Source organism: Anthonomus grandis, chromosome 19 (assembly GCF_022605725.1).
Source record: "Anthonomus grandis grandis chromosome 19, icAntGran1.3, whole genome shotgun sequence".
Classification (NCBI taxonomy): domain Eukaryota; kingdom Metazoa; phylum Arthropoda; class Insecta; order Coleoptera; family Curculionidae; genus Anthonomus; species Anthonomus grandis.
The window spans coordinates 4731406-4754412 of NC_065564.1; the positions used below are offsets into that span (position 1 = coordinate 4731406).

Genomic DNA, 23007 nt, shown 5'->3' on the forward strand with positions numbered 1-23007 from the left:
TCCAACACGAAGAGGATAGTGGAGATTACGTGGGTGATGAAGACAAGGACGCTGACAAATAGAAAGGAATGGAAAAGAGGAGAATAATAAAGGTGTACAAGATATACTACACCTCCATTAAGTTCGTCATTTCCATCTTTTTCCTGTTTGTCTGTACTCCTCGTCTTCATTATCTTCGTCATCTTAATTTTTCTTGCCGTGTTGGATATTTTCATCATCTTCACAGTGTTCGTCATGTTGGCATCATCATGGACATTGATGACATACGATGTCAAGGTGACGAGTACTGTGGAGGTGAAGGCAATGTCCAACACGTCGAGAAGAGTGGAGATTACGTTGATGACGAAGACAAAGACGCTGACAAATAGAAAGAGATGAAAACGAGGAGCAGAATGAAGGTGTTGGAAGAATCTGCACCTTAATGACGCTTGTCATTTCCATCTTTGTCCTGTTTGACAGTAGTTCTTGTCTGCATTATCTGCGTCATTTTCATTTTTCTCATCTTGTTGGATATTTTCATCATCTTCACAGTGTTTATCATCTTGACATCATCATGGACTTGATGACATACGATGCCAAATGACGAGCACTGTGGGCATGAAAGAAATGTCCAACACGGCGAGGATAGTGAAAATTACGAAGATGATGAAGACAAGGATGCTGCAAATAGAAAAAGAGATGAAAACGAGGAGAATAATGAAGGTGTAGAAGGTGGTTATGGTCATGTAAACCATGATGGAGACGAAATGTCTTGACATTTGATTTATTTTGATCGTGCTGGTGATCTCTATGTCCATTCATCTTCTGTGTCTCCAACAAACTGGTTATCTCTTATTTTCTTTCCTTGGTCATCTCCATGGTGCTTATAATTGCCATGATCGCTGCTCCTCCATAAAGCTCGTCATCTTTTGCCTGATTGCCTGCAGTCCTCTTCTTAATTTTTCTCGTCGTGTTGGGAAATTTCCACCATTTTTACAGTGCCATTTCCTTCATCTTCATCATGTTGATTATCTTCTCCATCGTGCGCCATCTATGTCCTTTTCTCTTTCGTCAGCGTCCTTGCTTTCACCATCTTCGTCCATGGTGCTCGCCCCTTTGTCTGCGCTCCCTCTCATTCTTCATCTTCGTGGAGTTCTACAACTTCTTCACCTACAGTTCTTTGAAAATTAAAACCATTAACTGGCGACTAAAATAAAACACTTTCAAGGCATCTTTCCCTTATACAGGGTCTTCAACACCTTAAACGTATTTTAAATTAGTTTCGACCTTCTGGGTCTCATCAGGCCAGTGCTTGCGTCTTCTTCTTCTTGAACCTTCATCGACTGATCTAACTGCAACTTTAATTAATAAAACCATTAACTGGCGACTAAAATAAAATGCACATGTAAGACATCAAACGGATGTCTTAAATGTCATTTTATTTTAGTTTCGACCTTCTGGGTCTCATCAGGCCAGTGCTTATATATGTTCCTCTTACAGGTGTGTCATCTTTCGCATAGGAGTCCACAGCAGACCGGCGATGTGCATCGTTCGGCGGTCGTCTCTTTTCGCACAAGTGTGCTCTTGTGCTTAGAGACGACAGCCGAACGATGGACATCGCCAGTTTAACTGTTGGCGGACCCCTCTGCGAATGGACAGTGTCCTCGCATAGGTGACTGCAGCAGATCGCCGACGTGCATCCCTTAGTCGCGTCGTCTCTTTACGCCCAAGTGTGCTCTTGTGCTGAGAGACGACCGGCTGAGGGATGCACGTCACCGATCAACTGTGGTCAACTCTGCGAAGGTCCGTCGTCGTTGTCCTTTTGCGTCACTTCGCAGAGGTGACCACGGTATATTGGGGATGTTAATCATCGCCAATCTACAGTGTTCACCTCTGCGAAGTAACCCTGGACAGGGCAGACGGCAGACCTTAGGGACCTTAGACACCCCGGAGTAAAATCTGGGGCGTCCAAGGACTCTAAGATCTGCCGGCTGACTTGAACAGGTTAGGCCTCCTCCCTCTTCCCTCTTCCCCTAACTCCCACCTTCTCCCGGGGACACCAAACCCCGGGAGAAGATGGGAGGAGGTGAGGAGGGAGACGGGGAGAGGGAGGAGGCAAGACGAGGGGAGAGGGGAGAGGGGAGAGGGGAGAGGGGAGAGGGGAGAGGGGAGAGGGGAGAGGGGAGAGGGGAGAGGGGAGAGGGGAGAGGTATACTAGGTATTATATATTAACTATTATATATTATATGTTATCTTAATTGATAGTCCTTCTTCCCCTTCCCCTTCCCCTCCTCTCCCCTCTCCCCTCTCCCCTCTCCCCTCTCCCCTCTCCCCTCTCCCCTCTCCCCTCTCCCCTCTCCCCTCTCCCCTCGTCTTGCCTCCTCCCTCTCCCCGTCTCCCTCCTCACCTCCTCCCATCTTCTCCCGGGGTTTGGTGTCCCCGGGAGAAGGTGGGAGTTAGGGGAAGAGGGAAGAGGGAGGAGGCCTAACCTGTTCAAGTCAGCCGGCAGATCTTAGAGTCCTTGGACGCCCCAGATTTTACTCCGGGGTGTCTAAGGTCCCTAAGGTCTGCCGTCTGCCCTGTCCAGGGTTACTTCGCAGAGGTGAACACTGTAGATTGGCGATGATTAACATCCCCAATATACCGTGGTCACCTCTGCGAAGTGACGCAAAAGGACAACGACGACGGACCTTCGCAGAGTTGACCATCGAAGACCGAAGATGTACAAAGTTCGGCCTTCGATCTCTTCGTGCAAGTGTGCTCTTGCACTCGGAGATGAAGACCGAACGATGCACGTCTTCGGTCGTCGATGGTAAACTCTGCAAAGGGACACGCAGAGGTGACCGACCTTCTCAGAGTTAACCATTGAAGACCGGAGACGTACAAAGTTCGGCCTTCAAACTCTTTACGCAAGTGTGCTCTTGCGCTCGGAGATGAAGGCCGAACGATGCACGTCTTCGGTCATCGATGGTAAACTCTGCGAAGAGACGGACCTTACCACGAAACCTGAAATCACTGGCCTGATGAGACCCAGAAGGTCGAAACTAAATTAGAGAAATATATTTAAGGTGTTGAAGACTCCTGTATAAAGGACAGATGCCTTGGATATTATTTTTTGATTTAGTCGCCAGTTAATGGTTCTATTTAGGTACTCAAGATCCTTTCCAAGGTCCACAGATACTACGAGGAGAACTGAAGACAAGACGAGAGATGAGAAGGTGACGACCATGAAGTATACGAAGATGACCTCCATCTAAAAGCCGAAGATGATCAACCTTGATGACAAGGACAAGACAAGGCTAAAGATGATCCCAGACTTGGAAACCGAATATGACAAGGACGAAGCTGAAGGTAAGAGTTTTATTTAGGTACTTAAAGTGCTTCCCGAGGTCCACAGATACTAAAAGGTTAACTGAAGACATAACGAGAGACGAGAAGGTGACGACCATGAAGTAGAAGAAGATGACCTCCATCTAAAGGCCGAAGATTATCAACCTTGATGACAAGGATAAGACGAGGCCAAAGATGATACAAGAAACATGATGAAAGAAATTGATTTAAAATGACATTTGCATCTAAGGAGGGAAATATTCAAAGTTTGACGTTGACAATCGACAGACGAGACAAATGACAAAGGGTTGAGATGTACTATGATAATTGAACAAACATTCGAAAATTGAAAACTTACAGACGGGACGAATGATGCGGGGTTGAAATGTACTAAGGAGAATTGTACAAAAAATTAAGAAGTGATGAATGTTCAAAGTTTGACAGATGACTTGTCATTGACAAATGGCAGACCCGACAAGTGTTAAAGGATCGAGATTTACAATGATAATTGTACAAAAACTTAAGATTTGACAATTGACAGATGAGACAAATGACAGAGGGTTGCCAAGTACTATGAGAAATATGCTAAAATATATCAAATAATAGTTGACTAGTAAAACAACCTTTCGAAAAACAACAAGAAAATTGTAAAATCCGTGTAGGACTCTGTACTGTCAAAACAAGGTAATGACGTCAAAATTTAAACGAGTTGACAGATATGACAAAAGACAGATGGTCGAGATTTACTATCATTAATGAGCAAAAACAAAAGAGTTGACAGAAAGATTAAAATGTACTATAAAGAGATTTACAAAATGCAAAGTTTTTTTTTTAACTTGACATAATAACCTTGTTTTGACATGACACAGTTTGACAGATCACTCACCAAGAGTGATAAATGGCAGAGCATTGACACGTGAAAATTGTACAAAAATTGAAGACTTGCCAAGTGACAAATGACAAAGAATTAATAGGCAAAAATATATGCAATGGTAATAGACAGATGTGACAAGTGACACACAGTTGGGATGTACTGGTATGAAAAAAATTGTAAATTGCGTGGTATGCGATTTAAGTGAAAGTGGGACTTTGCTTTCTCAAGACAAAATGTCGGCGATTGACGGGTTACTTGAACAAGTTGACAGATGTGACAAATGACAGGGGTATGAGATGTACTATAACAGATGTACAAAAATATAAGAAAATTGGAAACTTAGTTGAAATAATACAATTGAATGTGGAAATTTGTATTGTCAAAACAAGGTAATGATGTCAAACTGTAAACGAGTTGACAGATATGACAAATGTTTAAGATGCACTATGAAGAGATGTAAAAAATTAAATTTGATATTTTTACCTTGTTTTTACAAGACACAGTTTGACAGATCACTTACTAAGAGTGACAGATGGTAGAGGATTGACAATTACTATGAAAATTATGAGTTTAATTTGACATATGTGTCAATTGACAGAGGGTTGTTGGATGTACTTAAACAAATGTACAAACTTGTAAAACTGGATCAAAAAAATTAATTGAAGTGGGCTTTGCCTGTTTAAGACAGGGTAAAAATGTCAAAGATTGATGGATCACTCGAATGAGTAGACAGATATGACAAATGACAAAGGTTTGTGATATTATCATAAATTTGGGAAAATATAAGTGATAATGGATTAATTAAAACATAAAGGAAAACAGTTAATTGAGAGTACGACTTTGACATTTTTTCCATGTTTTAACCAGACACAGTTTGGGAATCACTTGCACAAAGTGACAACTGACAGACGTGACAAGTGGCAGAGAGTTGGGATGTATAAGGAAAAGTGTACAATTGTACAAATAAATCAGACACCTATAGGTGCGAAACCCTATCATTTAAAATGACATTTATAGCCCGCCTTTCGCCGGTCACATATCGTGAGAAGCAGTATTTACGTTGTCCCCTATTGTCGACGTAGACCCAACCTTTACGACCTTATGATTTATTTTACATTAAATATTGTAATAAGTAAAATCATTGTTGCGGACCCGCTTATAAACCGCAAGTCTTTTGTTACAAATTCCTGTTATTTTTAAGTGAAAGTCTAAAATTATCGCAAAAAATGGGTCTTTACGTCACAAAGGTTCTCTCACTTCATCACATTTTAAAAGCCCCAACAGGATACGTTAATATCGAGTGAGCTAAATAACGATTTCGCCGGATAATTGATTAAAAAAGTGCCGGAGGACCCCTCTCCGAATCGAAGATGGGACTCGAGAAATAAAGAATCGAAACGAAAATTAAATTTCGAAGACTGTAATTAAGCCGTTTTAATGCTTAAGCACCGTGCAAGATAAAAACCTTGGGAAAAGAGAATCGAACATCACTTAAGAGGATTATTATCAGTCGTAATAACACTGATAAAATGGCTAAATTGGAATCAACATTTGCATATAAGAACTAAGGGTGAGACGAGCCGAGCTGAACATTGACAAACATTTGCAAAAACCATTAACTGACGATAAAAAGTTTAGTTTCGACCTCCTATAAAAATATAATGCATGCAACTAACTACTAAATAACTACCACCATATGTGTTTGTTTTCTACTAAAAAAAAGTACAAATGTATGGCCGCATGACTAATAATATTTGATACCATGACTCCAGAATCCAGTTTCCACATTTAGTCGAAGGGTGAAAAAACCAACACCAGACGATTTAATTAACCCCCTTCGCTTCCACCCCGCTCTCTCTCCTTCTAACAGGTGTAAGATTGACTCAGGTAGGCATTAAAGATACAGCAGCAGGTAGGCACCACCTTCGGGATTATGAGAAAACAACCACAAAAAAGAGAGAGATGAAAAAACAAAGAGGATATCGCCAGTCAACTCGTCAAGGCTTTGTTTCGCCGCCAAGAGTCTTTTTATTGTCCGAAGTACTTGCAAGAAGAGAATCCATTTTTAATTGATATTCAAATCCACTCGTCAAAACCTTTTAACGACTCAAGCGGTTAAGATCTGCGATTTGGTGTTGTTACTACCAGTGGCGCTCCACCCCTTACCCTTCGTAAAAAAAAATACAAATTTTTGGCTTCAAATGCCCTTCAAAATAATACTGAAAACAATTATTACATGAGTCGCCACTGGTTGTTAAACACAATTTCCAATAGCAGATCTTCATCGCCGTTCGATATCCAAAAAAGGAATTCGAACGTGTGTTTCCTGCTCGCGATTGTCCCACTTAAAAGTTCTTTTGGGTAAACAAGAATCTCGAGAGAGACAACGAGAGAAGAAACTCTGCAGAGGAAATTAAAACATTTTTGTTAATTGGCAGGATGTACTGTGCGATGAGAAACCACGGGAGCGCTTTAATGCCATAAGACGAAAAAGAAGAAAATCCCTTTTTTTGTATTAAAAAAAAAACAAAACCGCCAAGGCCCCGACGTGCCGTTAATATGCAAAGTCCGATTGTTTAAGTGAAACCCCGCTGCTGCCTAATTGACAATCGAAAAATTTGCTTGTTTAGGACGGGACTCGAAGGGGACCCACCCTTCGAAATCCACTTTATTTAACTTTTGTCCACGTCTCCGCCATCCCTCGGGGTGGTCAGAAGGAACATTTCACATATTAAAATCGGCATTTCAAGGCCTCGGAGAAATCCTATTATTCCATTTTAACTGGAAAAAAAAATACATGGGGACAATATTCTGACAACAATCGAACGACCAAAGCCTCAATCGTCCAGGGCCCTTCAGAAGCTCAGAAACATGGCCAAGAAGTCGATACATTGGTGCAGGACAGCAAAATCCTCAATGATCCAATGCCTCCATTAGATGATCAAAGAAGTATTGGTCCATCACAGGAAGTCGATACGTTGGCGCAGCAGTTGGATGACAGACAACGAAATCCTTAATGGTCCAATGTTAGATGATCAGAAACGTGATGGTCCAACACAAGAAGTTGGATGATACACAGCGAAATTCTCAATGGTCCAATGCCCCTTTTAGATGCTCGGAAACGTAGTGGTCCATTGTAAGAAGTCCATATACTGGCGCAGCAGTTGGATAATAAACAGCCAGTCCAATGCCTCTCCTAGATGGTCAGAAACGTGGTGGTCAAATACAAGAAGTTGTATGACAAACAGACAGAGAAATTCTCAATCATCCAATGCCCCTTTTAGATGGTCAGAAACGTAGTGGTCCATTATAAGAAGTCCTGGCACAATGGTTGGATGACAAACAGACAGCGAAATCCTTAATGGTCCAATGCCCTTCTTGGATGCTCAAAAACGTGGTGATCCATTGTAAGAAGTCCATGAGTTGGCGCAGCGGTTGGATGACAACAACAGCACCAAGGTTAAATAGTGAGGAAATAACGTGGAAACTTAAGATACTGGAGTCTGTATACAAATAGCTAATGGGTTGTTTGTTTATTATATTGTACAATTATTAGGGATAAAATAAAACAACAATACGATACATATATTTTTATTCATAATACAGTCAATCATAATACCTGGCGCAGGGAAATTTGTTTATAGGATCCAAAGTGAAAAACTGAAGTTTACTTCCAACAAAATTTAGAGACGTGTTCATATGCTATGAACATATATCCTAAACGTCTTAGATTATACACTACGGGGTGGTAAATTTGAAAGAAAAAAAATTACTTTTTTCGATAAATTTAATAAAATGTTTTTATTTTTTTATGCGAAAACTGGTGACTCAGATGAAAAATTACCTAGAGACCAAATATGCTCGAAAAGAAATAAAGAATTCAAAAATAATTTTTATTACAACAAAAACCAGTGGCGTACCCTTTTCTTAAAAAAAAAATCAGCCTAAAGCCCGCATGAACCCCAATGACGAATATAAAAATTTAAATTATGTGTAGGAAAATGATATGGATGCTTAGAAACAGCTTCTTTCAGCTTTACCACCCTGTAGTGTAAAATTAAAGACATTTAGGATATAATATGTTCATAGTAATCTTTTTGCTTGATTCCTTTAATATTGCTATATCTAATATCAAAAATGATAATAAATTACTATAATAACGTCGGTTAAACCTTTTTATTACGAATTTATGCATGCATGGCCTTTCAACATTTGTACTTTTTACAAACACATTTCAATAAAAATAAATTAACGGAAAAATGATGGTGGTGGTACTTCGATGTTTGCGCATTAAGAACTGATGCGTGGCCACGAGTTAAATAATTTAAATTTATTGATAATGGATCAAGAAAAACCTGAAAAATCTATTTAAGTTGAATGAAAATCATGCGTGGCCTCCGAACGCGCACAGTACGTACAATTTTAAAATTAGTTTCAAGTATCAGCATTTATTTAAAAAAAATGAAAATGGCAAGAAATTATGCGTGGTCAGAGGTCAAAAGAGAACTTTTTAATTTTATTTTTAATTAAATATGCTTAATCAAAAAAAAAGAATATTTGAAAATTTAATTAAAATCGTATTTAAATTTGATAAAAAAAAATAAAATAAATGTAAAATTTATGCGTGGCCACGATTTAAAAATTTTTGAACCGTCTATAACCAACCAACCATCGACGCTGTTGAACACCCGAAAATTTCAATTAAAAACTTACCCCCATTTCCTTATGGGGGACGGACAATGCAGTTGTGGTAGAATTCTGAAACAGAAAAACCAAATGTAAGAAAATTGTACATTTTCAAATCTGGAAAATCAATAATTTCATTTTAAAAAGAAAAATTTACCTTTCCAGGTAGACGTCCTCGCCCCTCCGTTGGGTGAAGTGGACTCGGCTGTGCGTTGAAACCATGGAAAACCTAAAGTATCACATTTGAAAATTGGGAAATTTGTACTTTTTATAATATTTCTAAATATGATTTAATGAAAGTATTTTTTTTTTACGTTTAAGGAAAACCTACCTCTCTGAGCAGACATCAGCGCCAGTGGCTGTACTGGACTGTGCGGCTAGGAGTGGAACTCGTTGTCAACCTAAAAAAAAAATTAATTTTTATGTCATCGTATTAGGCTTTGAGAGATAATAAAAAAATTATTATAGGAAAGGTCTCTATCTCCCATAGGAAAGTCAGGAAAAATATTTAAAAACATGCGATGGAAATTTTGGAAAATTTCTGAAAGCTGACCAGAATCGATTTCTTGGAAATTTTCTTCACTAACTATTAAAATAAGACAGTAACTTTGAATTATTGTGGAAAAAAACGCAAAAAAAAAATCAAACTTTTCGATCTTAAAAATCGATAGGGGTATTAGTCATGAAAATTGACAAAAAATCGCTTAATATTTTTTTACAAAGAATCTATGGGTTTACAAAAAAAATAGTTTATACAAAAGTTGTTTGGAATAATGGGGACTATCTTTCCAAGAAGAAATTTTAATGGTATTTTCCATACAGTGGCAGAAAATATGGAAAAACGTTTAATCAAAAAATTGCAATTTTCTCAAAACGTATGCAAAATTATTAATTTTTTATTTTTGCAATAAGTGTCTTTTTTGAATACGGATCGAAAAGTACCTTACACATTTTTTCCAAAAACAAAGAGGAAATAAGTTATTGACATTTTTTGCTTTTTGACCTAAACTGGCTGGAAAATTTGAATTTTTTAAAAAATCGTCCAATTCAAAAAATTCTTTTCGCTATATACTGAGCATAAAGAGGCAATAAAAAATGCCTTATGGAAAAAGTCTCTATTTCCTATAGGAAAGCCGGGAAAATTATTTAAAAATATATGCTCCATAAGGATCTATGCTATGGAAATTTTTTAAAAGCTGATCGAAATCGATTTTTTACAAATTTTCTTTTCTAATTACTAAAATATGTCAGTAACTTTGAATTAATGTGGAAAAAACTTTAAAATAAAATTCACATTTTTCGACCCAAAAATCGATAGGGGTATAGCCATAAAAATTGACAAAAAATCGCTTATTATTTTTTTACAAAGTATCTATGGGTTTACAAAAAAAATAGTTTAAACAAAAGTTGTTTGGAATAATGGGGACTATCTTTCCAAGAAGAAATTTTAATGGTATTTTCCATACAGTGGCAGAAAATCTGGAAAAACGTTTAATCAAAAAATTGCAATTTTCTCAAAACCTATGGGAAGCTAATTTATTTTTATTTTTGCAATAAATGTCTTTTTTAAATGCAAATCGAAAAGTACTATACACATTTTTTCCAAAAACGAATAGGAAAGAAGTTATTGACGTTTTTTGCTTTTTGACCTAAACTGGCTGGAAAATTTGAATTTTTTTAAAAATCGTCCAATTTAAAAAATTCTTTTCGCTATATACTAAGCATAAAGAGGCAATAAAAAATGCGTTATGGAAAAAGTCGCTATTTTCTATAGGAAAGCCGGGAAAATTATTTAAAAATATATGCTCCATAAGGATCTATGATAGGGAAATTTTTTAAAAGCTGATGAAAATCGATTTTTTACAAATTTTCTTTTCTAATTACTAAAATATGTCAGTAACTTTGAATTAATGTGGAAAAAACTTTAAAATAAAATTCACATTTTTCGACCCAAAAATCGATAGGGGTATAGCCATGAAAATTGACAAAAAATCGCTTATTATTTTTTTACAAAGTATCTATGGGCTTACAAAAAAAAATAGTTTATACAAAAGTTGTTTGGAATAATGGAGACTATCTTTGCAAAAAGAAATTTTAATGGTATTTTCCATACAGTGGCAGAAAATCTGGAAAAACGTTTAATCAAAAAATTGCAATTTTCTCAAAACCTATGGGAAGCTAATTTATTTTTATTTTTGCAATAAATGTCTTTTTTAAATGCAAATCGAAAAGTACTTTACACATTTTTTCCAAAAACGAATAGGAAAGAAGTTATTGACGTTTTTTGCTTTTTGACCTAAACTGGCTGGAAAATTTGAATTTTTTAAAAAATCGTCCAATTCAAAAAATTCTTTTCGCTATATACTTAGCATAAAGAGGCAATAAAAAATGCCTTATGGAAAAAGTCTCTTTTTCCTATAGGAAAGCCGGGAAAATTATTTAAAAATATATGCTCCATAAGGATCTATGCTAGGGAAATTTTTTAAAAGCTGATCGAAATCGATTTTTTACAAATTTTCTTTTCTAATTACTAAAATATGTCAGTAACTTTGACTTAATGTGGAAAAAACTTTGAAATAAAATTCACATTTTTCGACCCAAAAATCGATAGGGGTATAGCCATGAAAATTGACAAAAAATCGCTTATTATTTTTTTACAAACTATCTATGGGTTTACAAAAAAAATAGTTTATACAAAAGTTGTTTGGAATAATGGAGACTATCTTTACAAGAAGACATTTTAATGGTATTTTCCATACAGTGGCAGAAAATACGGAAAAACCTCTAATCAAAAATTCGCAATTTTCTCAAAACGTAGGGGAAATTATTTATTTTTTATTTTTGCAGTAAGTGTCTTTTTTAAAAACAAATCGAAAAGTACTTTACACATTTTTTCTAAAAACAAAGAGGAAAGAAGTTATTGACATTTTTTGCTTTTTGACCAAAAGTGACTGGAAAAATCATTTTTTTTTTTTAAAAGTCCTCCGATTTACGAATTTTTTGGTATAAAGGTATAACAAGGTAACAAAAAAACTATTATATCAAAATTGTTTATTTCTTATAAGTAAACCAGGAAAAACAGAAATGTGCAGATCATCAGTGGGTAGAAATGTATTTATTTATTTAATTATTTATTGGATCAACCCCATTACAAAAATAAATAGTCTAAACAATATATTTCAGCCTATCTCTTATTTTAACACTCTATAAATAATAATAATAATAAATACTGATAACAAAATTCTGTATAAATAACAATATACTCAGCAAGAACTCACTACAAACATATTTAAAACAATTATAAAAACAGTGACCTATGTATAACCTAATCATATGTAAATTAGTCCTTAATGTCCTGAAATTTGCACATTTCTACAAACCCAAAAAATCTAAGGAAAAACTCACCATTTCCTCGACGTAAGATTGCAGTGGACTCAGCTACGACAGGGACGTCCCTCTCCACGTCAACTTGGCCATCATTAAACCTAAAACGAGAATTTCTTCGTTAATTATTTAGATCCTCGTCGTTCGACCGCATCATTATTATTTGCTTATGCCGTTGAAAATTGTTTAACATTTTTTCCTAACGCGTGACTATAGGTAACACTAAATCTATTCCATCCAATCAACGAGGCCGTTCGACCGTGATGATGATCATTTCACCAACATTACAACAACGAGAGAAAAAAAAAACAAAAACCTATCGGATTTCATTCGAAAACTCTCGATTCATTTTTTTTTTATTTGGGAAATTTAAAAACCATTTGCCGCCCAGTGAATTAATTCAAACCACCGGCAAAGAACCGAAAAACCGGTGAATTGTTTTTAATGCGTTTTCGACAATTATACCAGAAGGGAAGGGGGGTTTTTTCTCACAATTTTCGCGTTATTCGTCACTAAAGGCCTCGATTGAAATTTCCTTGTCCTTGTCTAGGTTACTCGTGCAAATATCCTTTATGAACTAGTTTCTACTTTAGTAATTGCCCAGACTGTCACATAAATTTCTATTGAATCTATCCTCTAATTTGCTCCAAAGTCTGTTGTTCTGGTTCCAATTTTAACAACCTGTGCGACTTAAATGGGACGTTGTACCATAGTCAACATATAAAATTGAAATGCAAAGTGAGCATAATTACTCAAAGACCCCTAACGCAAAAAAAGTCCTTATTGCAACCCAGTCCCAAAGTGTGTCTCAAGTATTTATTGTATTCAAGATGAATTTGTACCTATGTATTTGTGTTATATCTAGTCATTATTATTAATTAATTTATAATTTTCTCCCTTGTGTAAATATATTCGTATATCGATACGCCTTGCTTTTGAGAAATAAAATAGGGCTTTTTTACATTTTACATGAAAACTTTAAGAATATGTAAGAAAAGTATCAATACAAAAACTATAGATTTTTTTATCACCTATAATTTTCTTAAGAAGTATTTTTTCTCAGGCAATTATTATTTGCAAAAAAAAAACGCTTTTCATTAATTCTACCCTTAGATACCCGATGATAATCGGATGGCAAAATCCTCAATGGTCCAATGCCCCCCATTAGATGATCAAAAAAGTATTGGTCCATCACAGGAAGTCGATACGTTGGCGCAGCTTGGATGACAGACAACGAAATCCTTAATGGTCCAATGTTAGATGATCAGAAACGTGATGGTCCAACACAAGAAGTTGGATAATAAACAGCGAAATTCTCAATGGTCCAAAGCCCTTTTTAGATAGTCAGAAACGTAGTGGTCGAATACAAGAAGTTGTATGACAAACAGACAGCGAAATTCTCAATGGTCCAATGCCCTTCTTAGATGCTCAAAAACGTGGTGGTCCATTATAAGAAGTCCATAAGTTGGCGCAGCTGTTGGATGACAAGCGGACAGCCAATATCCCAATAAACAACAGCACCGAGGTTAAATAGTGAGGAAATAACGTGGAAACTTAGATACTGGAGTCTGTATACACACCGCTAATGGGTTGTTTATTCTATTGTAGGTACAATTATCCGAAATTTTCTCCCTTGTGTAAACAAAATCATATATTATTTACGTGTATTCTACAGTGTAACCATGATTTTTTTCAAATTTTACATGAAAACTTTAAGGTTATGTGAGAAAAGTATAGATACAAAAACTATAGATTTTTTTATCACCTATAATTTTCTTAAGAAGCATTTTTTCTCAGGCAATTATTTTCTGCAAAAAAAACGTTTTTCATTAATTCTACCCTTAGCCCCCCACCCACCCCAAACAACTTACCCGTAAAAAATTGTTTTCAAAAATCATTGTTTTCCAAAAAAATACGCATGAATAACAGCTGGTTTCGTCATTAATATCTAATCTAATAACACAGTTTGTTTATTTAAATTATAATTATATATATTTATATTAATAAATGTTTAATACAAAAACAGTGCTTTTAGATTGGATATTATGGACAAAAAACGGTGATTTTTCAAAAGTATTTCTTGCTGGTCAAATGTTTAGGGTGGGTGGGGGGCTAAGGGTTGTGTTAATGAAAAACAATGTTTTTGCAGAAAATATATATTCAATATTTAATTTAATAACACTGTTTATTTAAGTTTGATATAATTTTACATATAAATACTTAGTATAAAAACAGCGTTATTAGATTGGATAATATGGACTGAAAATATTCTGCAAATGACTTCAAATTTAAATATCGTGCAATAGATCGTGTTTAAATTTCCCGCCACACGCCACCCAAGTTTATCGCCCTCGTTTTTGTCAACAACGTCAATAGAGCTGCCAACGGAATTTCTGTCTGATCATTAGGCAACACGCATTTCTCTTAATTTGTGATCTGTGAGTACGTTGTGAGTTGTGATTGGTCTTTTCCGTCCTCCATCCTGGATTTCGGTAAACTAAGGTGATTTTTGACATTACAACAGCCTTGTGATAGGTGCAACGTGGCGTTTATTACCAGCCTAATTATTGTTGTACTAAGTAATATTTTTTTGTTTACGAAGGATAAGGATAAATGCCTAACCCAAAAATACCAGTTACACGAAAAGTAAATGTTGTTATCCCATATACTTCCACTGGACAGCCAATAAGTACTATCCAAAGGACGTCTCTGTGATCACCTTGAGATGATCTCATTTGCGTTCCAAAAGAACGTCCCTGAGATGTCCCATAGACTTCATGAGATTTAAAGGGACGTCCTTGGGACTAATGCTGCCTAAGAAAATCGACCTTCTAAGCAAGATATGGCATTAAAGAGTGAAGCAACAACAAGTCCGAGTGACAGAAAAAAACCTCTTTTGCAAAAAACCTGCAGCTGTCGCCTCTCTCTGATTCGTTTCTTTCCGTTTTGGCAGCTCCTGACAAGTTGTACACGCCGCAATAACTCACTGCAAGAATAATAATTAAAACGCGATTTATGTATGTATGTACGAGGAATGAGGCGAAACCATTAGCATTTAATCCGGGCAGGAAGAAGAACGTTTCGTTCTTCGGCTACATATGGGCAGTGGCGTGTAAACTGACTCAAAAAAACTATCCAAATAATATCGGGGGAGGCCCCCGGGGGGCCAATAAGCAAGAAACAGCCCCAATATCAAGTCAAAACTTAATTTGTGTATTACGACTTATTGATTTCCCTTGAGCGCCATGAATATTTGTAACTTCATTTATGGAAGGTACATATACGTAATTGGGTTAGGAGCCATGATTTAATTGCTTTTCAGATTATTATTGTGGGGGGAACTTTATTTTAATAAAAATACCAAAAGGTGTTAGTCAAACCAATCGTCATCAATCGGGTCCAGTCTCTTATCTCGATCTCGGCTTCTTCTAAAAATGAGGGGCGATAATTAAAGATACCTTGGGAACAGAAAGGTCGCGGAGTGGCGAAGCACAAGAAGAAGAAGACAGACGAAGAAACGAGGGCAATAACAACAGCAGTAAAAAAAAGATAAATATTGGGATGGGGGACCAATGAGGGAGCAGAGAAGGACAGGTGGCAATCGCGGTGACTGCTACAGAGTTCTTCTTGTTTGGTGTGTTTATAATCGGTGCCGAGAGGATGGACCGCAATCAGTGGCGGCACCACCATACTATTATTATAATAAAACAATTCCACACTTGCATAAGGGATGAATAAAACCATGTCTCCTTTTCCTTCCTCCCTAAATTGACCAACTGGACCCGTCTTAATCACCCAGCATATTATCTCTATACCCACATTCTTCAACGTTACTCAACTCACTCACATATATATATAATTTTTTTATTTAAAATCGACCGTACCAAATGGATAATGGCCACCGGGTTCACTAATAATGTATCATTTCTCAGTTATGTGACGGTTTAGATACCGAGTGAGTGCCCCCGTATATGTTTCTTTGTGTACACATAATTTCGAACTTCCTCAGAATCAGGTTTTATATGGGTGCAAACTATAAATATTCCAATAAAAAAAAATTTTATGTAGTGCGCCATTAGTGCCACCGGTATCGACCTTTAAAGGCCATATTACATGCTATGAAGGTGAGGTGAATCATTAGATTTTTCTTCTTGTTTTATGAGCTGGTCTTTGTAATGAGAAATCGGGAACATTCTGGGAATTAGGTATGTTGAACCAAAACTCCCGATACCTTTACATGCCCAATAAAAATAATGAAAAATGGCTTCAAAAAGAGAGTTAAAAAAAAACCCTGCTCTATATAAACCGTTAAAAAGAAAATGCCATAACCTGAAGAACAATGAGGAAATTGCTTCAGTTGTTGGGCTGTGCCTGATTGGTCATTAAGGAAAGTCTGCAAGTATTTGAAAAAACTATTGTTTCAAGTACTTAAAGGAAATCAAAGATTCGTCGGTCGCTTGCAACAAGGGGAAAATTATTAAGTACCTGGAAAAGTGTATGAAATGACCTGCAGTTGCGAACGTTCTGTTTTTCAGGGATTAATTTCTCATTAATTACAGGCAGTTGAAGGAGAAAATTGCTTTTCAGGCAACCAAGAATTATTGACCTTCTTATGGGTGTAAGGTCAGTTTCCAGAATCAGATTTCCATATCTCCCTAATAATTGAAGTCATTCCCTATTTCCAGAAAGCTAGTCCCTTCAAAAGACTACGAAACAAGGAATAGATGCCTAGAACAATGGAAAATGACTTCAGATATGTGAAAGCCTGAAAAGTTGATTAATTACAGGCAGTTGAAGGGGAAAATTGCTTTTCAAGATTTTCTGTCTCATGGAAGTCAGTTTAATTTTATTCCAGGCAATTGAAATAATTTTCTATTTTCAGAAAACTTAGTTTTACTTTTTCCATGCTCTTTTCAAAAGACTACGAAACGAGGAATCAATGCCTGGAAGAATGGAAAATGACTTCAGATATGTGAAAGCCTGAAAAGTTGATAAATTACAGGCAGTTGAAGAAGAAAATTGCTTTTCAAGATTTTCTGTCTCATGAAAGTCAGTTTAATCTTATTCCAGGCAATTGAAATCATTTCCTATTTTCAGAAAACTAGTTTTACTTTTTCCATGCTCTTTTCTAAGGACTACGAAACGAGGAATCAATGCCTGGAAGAATGGAAAATGAGTTCAGATATGTGAAAGCCTGAAAAGTTGATAAATTACAGGCAGTTGAAGGGGAAAATTGCTTTTCAAGATTTTCTGTCTCATGGAAGTCAGTTTCATCTTATTCCAGGCAATTGAAATCATTTTTTTTTTTCAGAAAACTTAGTTTTACTTTTTCCATGCTCTTTTCAAAAGACTATAAAACGAGGAATCAATGCCTGGAAGAATGAAAAATTACATCAGATGAAGAACTGGTGGAAATCAGAAGAAGAACTGAGCTGGAAATACTTTGGAAAAATTGCCTGAAACATTTTAAGTACTTAGAGGAAATTGAAAGTGGCCTAGATAACGTGAAAAACGACGAAGTTGAAAATAGCTTTTCAAGCAGTAAATTCGATTTTTCCTTCCTGGCAATTGAGACATTTTCTATTTATTGCCGGAGAACGAAGTATACATTTTTTTCAGGTTGTTTGGACTATTCAAAGGACCACCAACATCGAATTGAAACTACAGGAATAAGTGAAATTGAAAATGACTGCCTGGAATGAGTGAAAAATTACTTTTAGGTACCTGAATTTTTTTAAAAATCCTGCACTGACATTTTCTCTTTTTAAGACATTAATTCTTGATAACTTACAGGCAGTTGAAGGAGAAAGTTGCTTTTTAGGCAACAAAGGAAGATTTTCTTTATTATGTGAATGAGTCGAGTCTGTTTTCTTTTTCTTCCAGGCATTTGAAGTCATTTTCTGGTTTCTTGTTCCTTCCAGGTACTGAATTCTAGCCTCAGGCAGTAAATTCTATATTTTTTCCTGGCAATTAAAGGCATTTTCTACTATTTCCAGAAAACTGATTTTAGGCCTATTTTTTAAGGCCGTTTAGACACTTTAAAGGGCCACCAACTTTAAATTGATATTATTATTCCAGGAATTAATCCCTGGAAAAATGGAAAATGAATGAAGAATTGACTTGGAAAAACTGCCTTAAATACTTTAGAAGTATTTAAAGGAACTTAAAAAGGACTGCCTAGAATAAATGAAAAACGACTTTTTGATGCCTGAAAATATGAAAATTTCTCATAAATTACAGGCAGTAGATATAGTAGGTAGTAAGATTTTTTTTCAAGCTGTTTGGACACTTTAAAGGACTACCAACATTGAATTGAAATTTTTGATCCAAGAATAAATACCTGGCAGACTTGAGAATTAATTGAGATATGTGGAAAGCAGAAGAATTTACTTGGAAAAACTGCCTGTAATATTTTAAGCATTTAGAAAAAAATTGGAAATGACTGCCCGAATCAACTAAAAAATGACTTTCAAATGTCTGAAAAGTTTGAAAAATTGTGTGGGATAAGTGAAAAGCGAATTTTAATTACCTGAAACTTAATAAATTGCCTGCAGTGATATTTTCTAATTTTCAGGCATTAATTCTTAATTACAATTAAATAATTACAAGCAGTCGAAGCCAAAAGTGGCTTTTCAAGCAGTTAATGAAGATTTTTCTTCTATACAATATTAAGTAGAACTTTATTTTTCTTTTATTTTCCTATTATCAGAAAACAAGTAAAAGTGCCTGGACGAATGGAAAATGTCTGGATTGAAAAACTGTCTAAAACACTTTATTAAGTACTCAACGAAAATGACTGTCTGATTTAAGTGAAAAAAAACGACTGAAAAAAGAAGCTGTTATCTGAATTATACCTGTAGTTTAGCATTTAAAAAAAAATCGTTTTTGGTTATTCTAAGAATCTAGAAAATTACTTCAAAAGCCTGGAAAAAAATATTTATTTATTGCATATTATATATTGAAGTAAATCAGCATTACTTGCCTGAAAATGGTAAAACTGCCTTTTTGCTTTAACTGCTTGTAAGTTATTTGAGCATTTGAAGTACTTTTCTGGATGTTTCAAGCATATGAAGTTACTTTCTCGTTTTTTACAGGAATTTAAAGTAATTAGAATAAATGAAAAACGATTTTTTAAGTGCCCTGTTCCAGGCAATTGAAGCCATTTCCTACTATTTTCAAAGAATTGAGACAATTTCTTTTTTAAGGTAATTAAAACAGACATTTTTTGACACTGCAAAAAACAACCAATTGAAATGATTGATCCAGGGATAGGTGCCTGGACGAAAGGAAAGTAACTTCTGATATGTGGAAATTAAATTGAAAAAGGCAAAGAACTGACTATAGTTGCCTACCTAAAGAAATACAAAATGCTTGAAATACTTCAAGTATTAAAAGGAAATTTGATACTGACTGCCTCGAATAAGTAAAAAACGACTTTAAGTACCTGAAAAAAATAGAAAACCACTGGAAATTAAAGAAATTTTCTAGTACTATTAAGCAACAAGTAAGATTTTGGTGGATTTCCTAATGGGCAGTCAAATTATAGAAGAAAAACAAAACTACTAAGTGCCTAAATTACTTAAAGGAAACTTGATAACAACTGCCTGGAATATTTGAAAAGCGACTTTAAGTGCCTGAAAAAACTAGAAAATGACCTGAAATTTTCATCCAGTAATAAATGCATGGAGATAAAGGAAATTACTTCAGATATGTGCGGAAACAAGAGGAATACATGAAAGTACTTAATACTGGAATGGATGAAAAACGACTTTAAGTGCCTGGAACATAAAAACACATTTCTGGTATATAAAAAGGATGTTTCTGAATATACAGCTTTCTTTAAGAAGTTAAGGAGCCCCAAGAAGACGAAGACGAACGATCTATTTAAACTCCACATATCTGCAAGACTCGCCACGCATCTTAAGTGCGTAATTTCCAGTTAAACGCGTGTGAACAAGTTGTACGTCCACTTAAGTACATATACACACACAGGTACTTTACGTATGATTACTTTTATGCCTAGACCGCTCCGTTAATGATACGTTTAAAATAGTTTTAAAGAAAATCCCTCTCTTCGGCCGGGATAATAACCCGCCATTTCGGTGCCAATTAAACAAGTAGCAGCAAAATAAACCGACACGACTAAGGAAAAGGAAGATTATACCTGCGAGGTAATAAAAATGACCAAGCAGCACACGGACCTAATGGGCGACGAGTTGTAGCGGAAAGTTAATTATTATTAGTTTTTTTTTTGCAAATTGATTGAAGTCAATGGAAATAAATTGAATAAGGCGTAAGTAAATGGCTACAACTGCAGCTTTTTTTACAGCACTTTAAAGTCGTTTTTCACCAGTTCCAGGCAGTCATTTCAAATTTTCCCAAGTCTTTTTCTATTTTTATCAAACAATTGCAGTTTCTGCGAAATAATTTTCTATTGCTTTCAGATTTTTTTAGCTCGGAAACAAAAGAAAATTGCCAATTTTCTAATTTTTTCAGGCACTTTAAAGTCGTTTTTCACCTGTTTCAGGCAGTAATTTTCAATTTCCTCTTAAGTAATTTAATAAAAACATATGCAGTTTATGAAAACGGACTTTTGTTAATTTAAAGTAAGGAAAAATGGCTTTGATTGCTTTAAGTAAGAAAAAAATTAGTTTACGATCCCAAATATATGAAAATGGGAGGAAATAGGATTTTTTTTTCCAGGCAATTTATTTATATGTTTCAATGATTTGAATACTTTTGATTTTCTTAATGCATGCTTGAAGTCATTTTCCATTTTTTCCAGGCCGTTGAAGCAGCAATTTACTTTTTTTTAAATCAATTTATTCAAATTTTTTGAGTACTTCAAGCAGTTATCCTCATTCCAAGCCTTTTTCCTTTATTTTTTAAGGCAAGTGAAATTGGTTTTTGAATAGAAAAATGGCTGAAAAAAACTACTTTAACAATGAATGATTGATTACTGAAACTTTGATGTGTCTGAATTACTTCAGGCACATCAGATTTTCCACAACAACACAACATATCCCTGAAGTAATTTTCTAAACGCTTCAACGATTCTGTTAATTGCGTGGAAAAACAGGAAAAGTCTTCAATTGCCTTTAAGAATTAAAAACTTTGATTAACATTCATGAAAGATATTGAACTTCTTTAATCGCAGGTCATTTTCAATTTTTCCAGGCAATCAAAGCAGCAATTTACTATTTTTCCAGACAATTTATTCACATTTTTTGGAGCACTTGAAGGAGTTTTCCTCCTTACAAACAGTTGAACTCAATGTCCAAGAGTTTTCATTTTTTTAAGACAAATGAAAGTGTTTTTTGTATAGGAAAATAGGCTCAAAAAAACGTCCTAAAAATTTACTTTACGATCCTAAAAATAGGAAAATGACTTTAAGTGTAATGTAGCCTGTAATGTAGACCTTGAAAGTTGTTCTTCATTTGTTTTAGGCAGTAATTTCAAATTTCCCCTAAATGATTTTCTATTTTTATCAAACAATTACAGTTTTTCCAAACAGACTTTTGTTGAATGAAAACAAGGGCAAATGGCTTCGACTGCCTGTAAGTAATAAGAAAATTAGTTTGCGATCCTGAAAATAGGAAAATGACATCAATTGCAGCTGATTTTCTATTTTTTCAGGCACTTTAAAGTCGATTTTCACTTATTTCAGGCAGTAATTTTCAATTTCTTTTGAGCAACTTTCTATTTTTATCAAACAATTGCAGTTTTTATAAACAGACTTTTTTTGGTTGAAAATAAAGGAAAATGACTTCGACTTCTTGTAAGTAATAAAAAAATTAGTTTACGATCCTGAAAATAGAAAAATGCCTTCAATTGCAACTAATTTTCAATTTTTACAAGCATTTTAAGGTCGTTTTTCACTAGTTTTAGGCAGTAATATTCAATTTCTTTTGAGCAACTTTCCATTTTTATCAAACAATTGCAGTTTTTGCAAACCGACTTTTGTTGCTTGAAAATAAGGGAAAATGACTTCGACTTCTTGTAAGTAATAAAAAAATTAGTTTACGATCCTGAAAATAGGAAAATGCCTTCAATTGCAACTAATTTTCAATTTTTCCAGGCACTTCAAAGTCGTTTTTCACTTGTTTCAGGCAGTAATTCTTAAATTCCTTTGTGAACTTAAAGCAATTTTCAATTTCTTAGATTGTTTGCACACAGTGAAGTAGTATTCGATTTTTTACAGAAAAATTGCATAAAAATTCTTTAGTAACACATTTATCGAAACTATCCCGATTTTCTTTAGAATAAAGTTACTTGGCCACCTTCTTTTTTTCAAGTGAGGTGCTTAACCTCTCACAAACCACCACCACATGCGAAGAACCTCGTTCAAATTTATTATTTTTAAGAGGCGGATGCTTAAAAACCCAAACGATTAAATCATACTGAAAGATTTCCCACAGCCAGTTTTTTTTCATACTATCTCGCTTTATCACGTGTTGGCGGTGTACATTTACATGATGATGATGCTTGCCATATGGCCCTTCTTCTCGTCTAGGGACTACTAGATATAATTACGTATCTTGTGAAGAAAGGTCCTTAAAAAGGTGTCAAGGTCGGACTTTATTTTTTAAATCTGGAGTGAGGCAGGTGACGAGAGGGAAAAAAAAGAAATCCGAAAAGGCACCAACATTGTACATACATAAAAATCGGAGAAATCGCTTCGGTTTTAATGTTTAACGACCACCTGTTCCCTCGTTTCGAAATGCCGATGCCCGTTTGCTCGAAGCCCTGAGAAA

General features: G+C 35.3%; 1 long non-coding RNA gene across 1 annotated transcript in view; it reads right to left on the reverse strand.

Annotated features, from left to right (window-relative positions):
• Nucleotides 1-7299: 7299 nt before the first annotated feature.
• LOC126747454 (uncharacterized) overlaps nt 7300-23007 on the reverse strand; it is a 35843-nt gene continuing 20135 nt past the window's right edge. Inside the window, exons 2-5 of the long non-coding RNA XR_007664207.1 lie at nt 12275-12354; nt 9201-9270; nt 9027-9098; nt 7300-8941 (exon numbers count right to left, since the gene is read on the reverse strand). This is a non-coding gene — a long non-coding RNA (uncharacterized LOC126747454). The remainder of the gene's footprint in view (nt 8942-9026; nt 9099-9200; nt 9271-12274; nt 12355-23007) is intronic.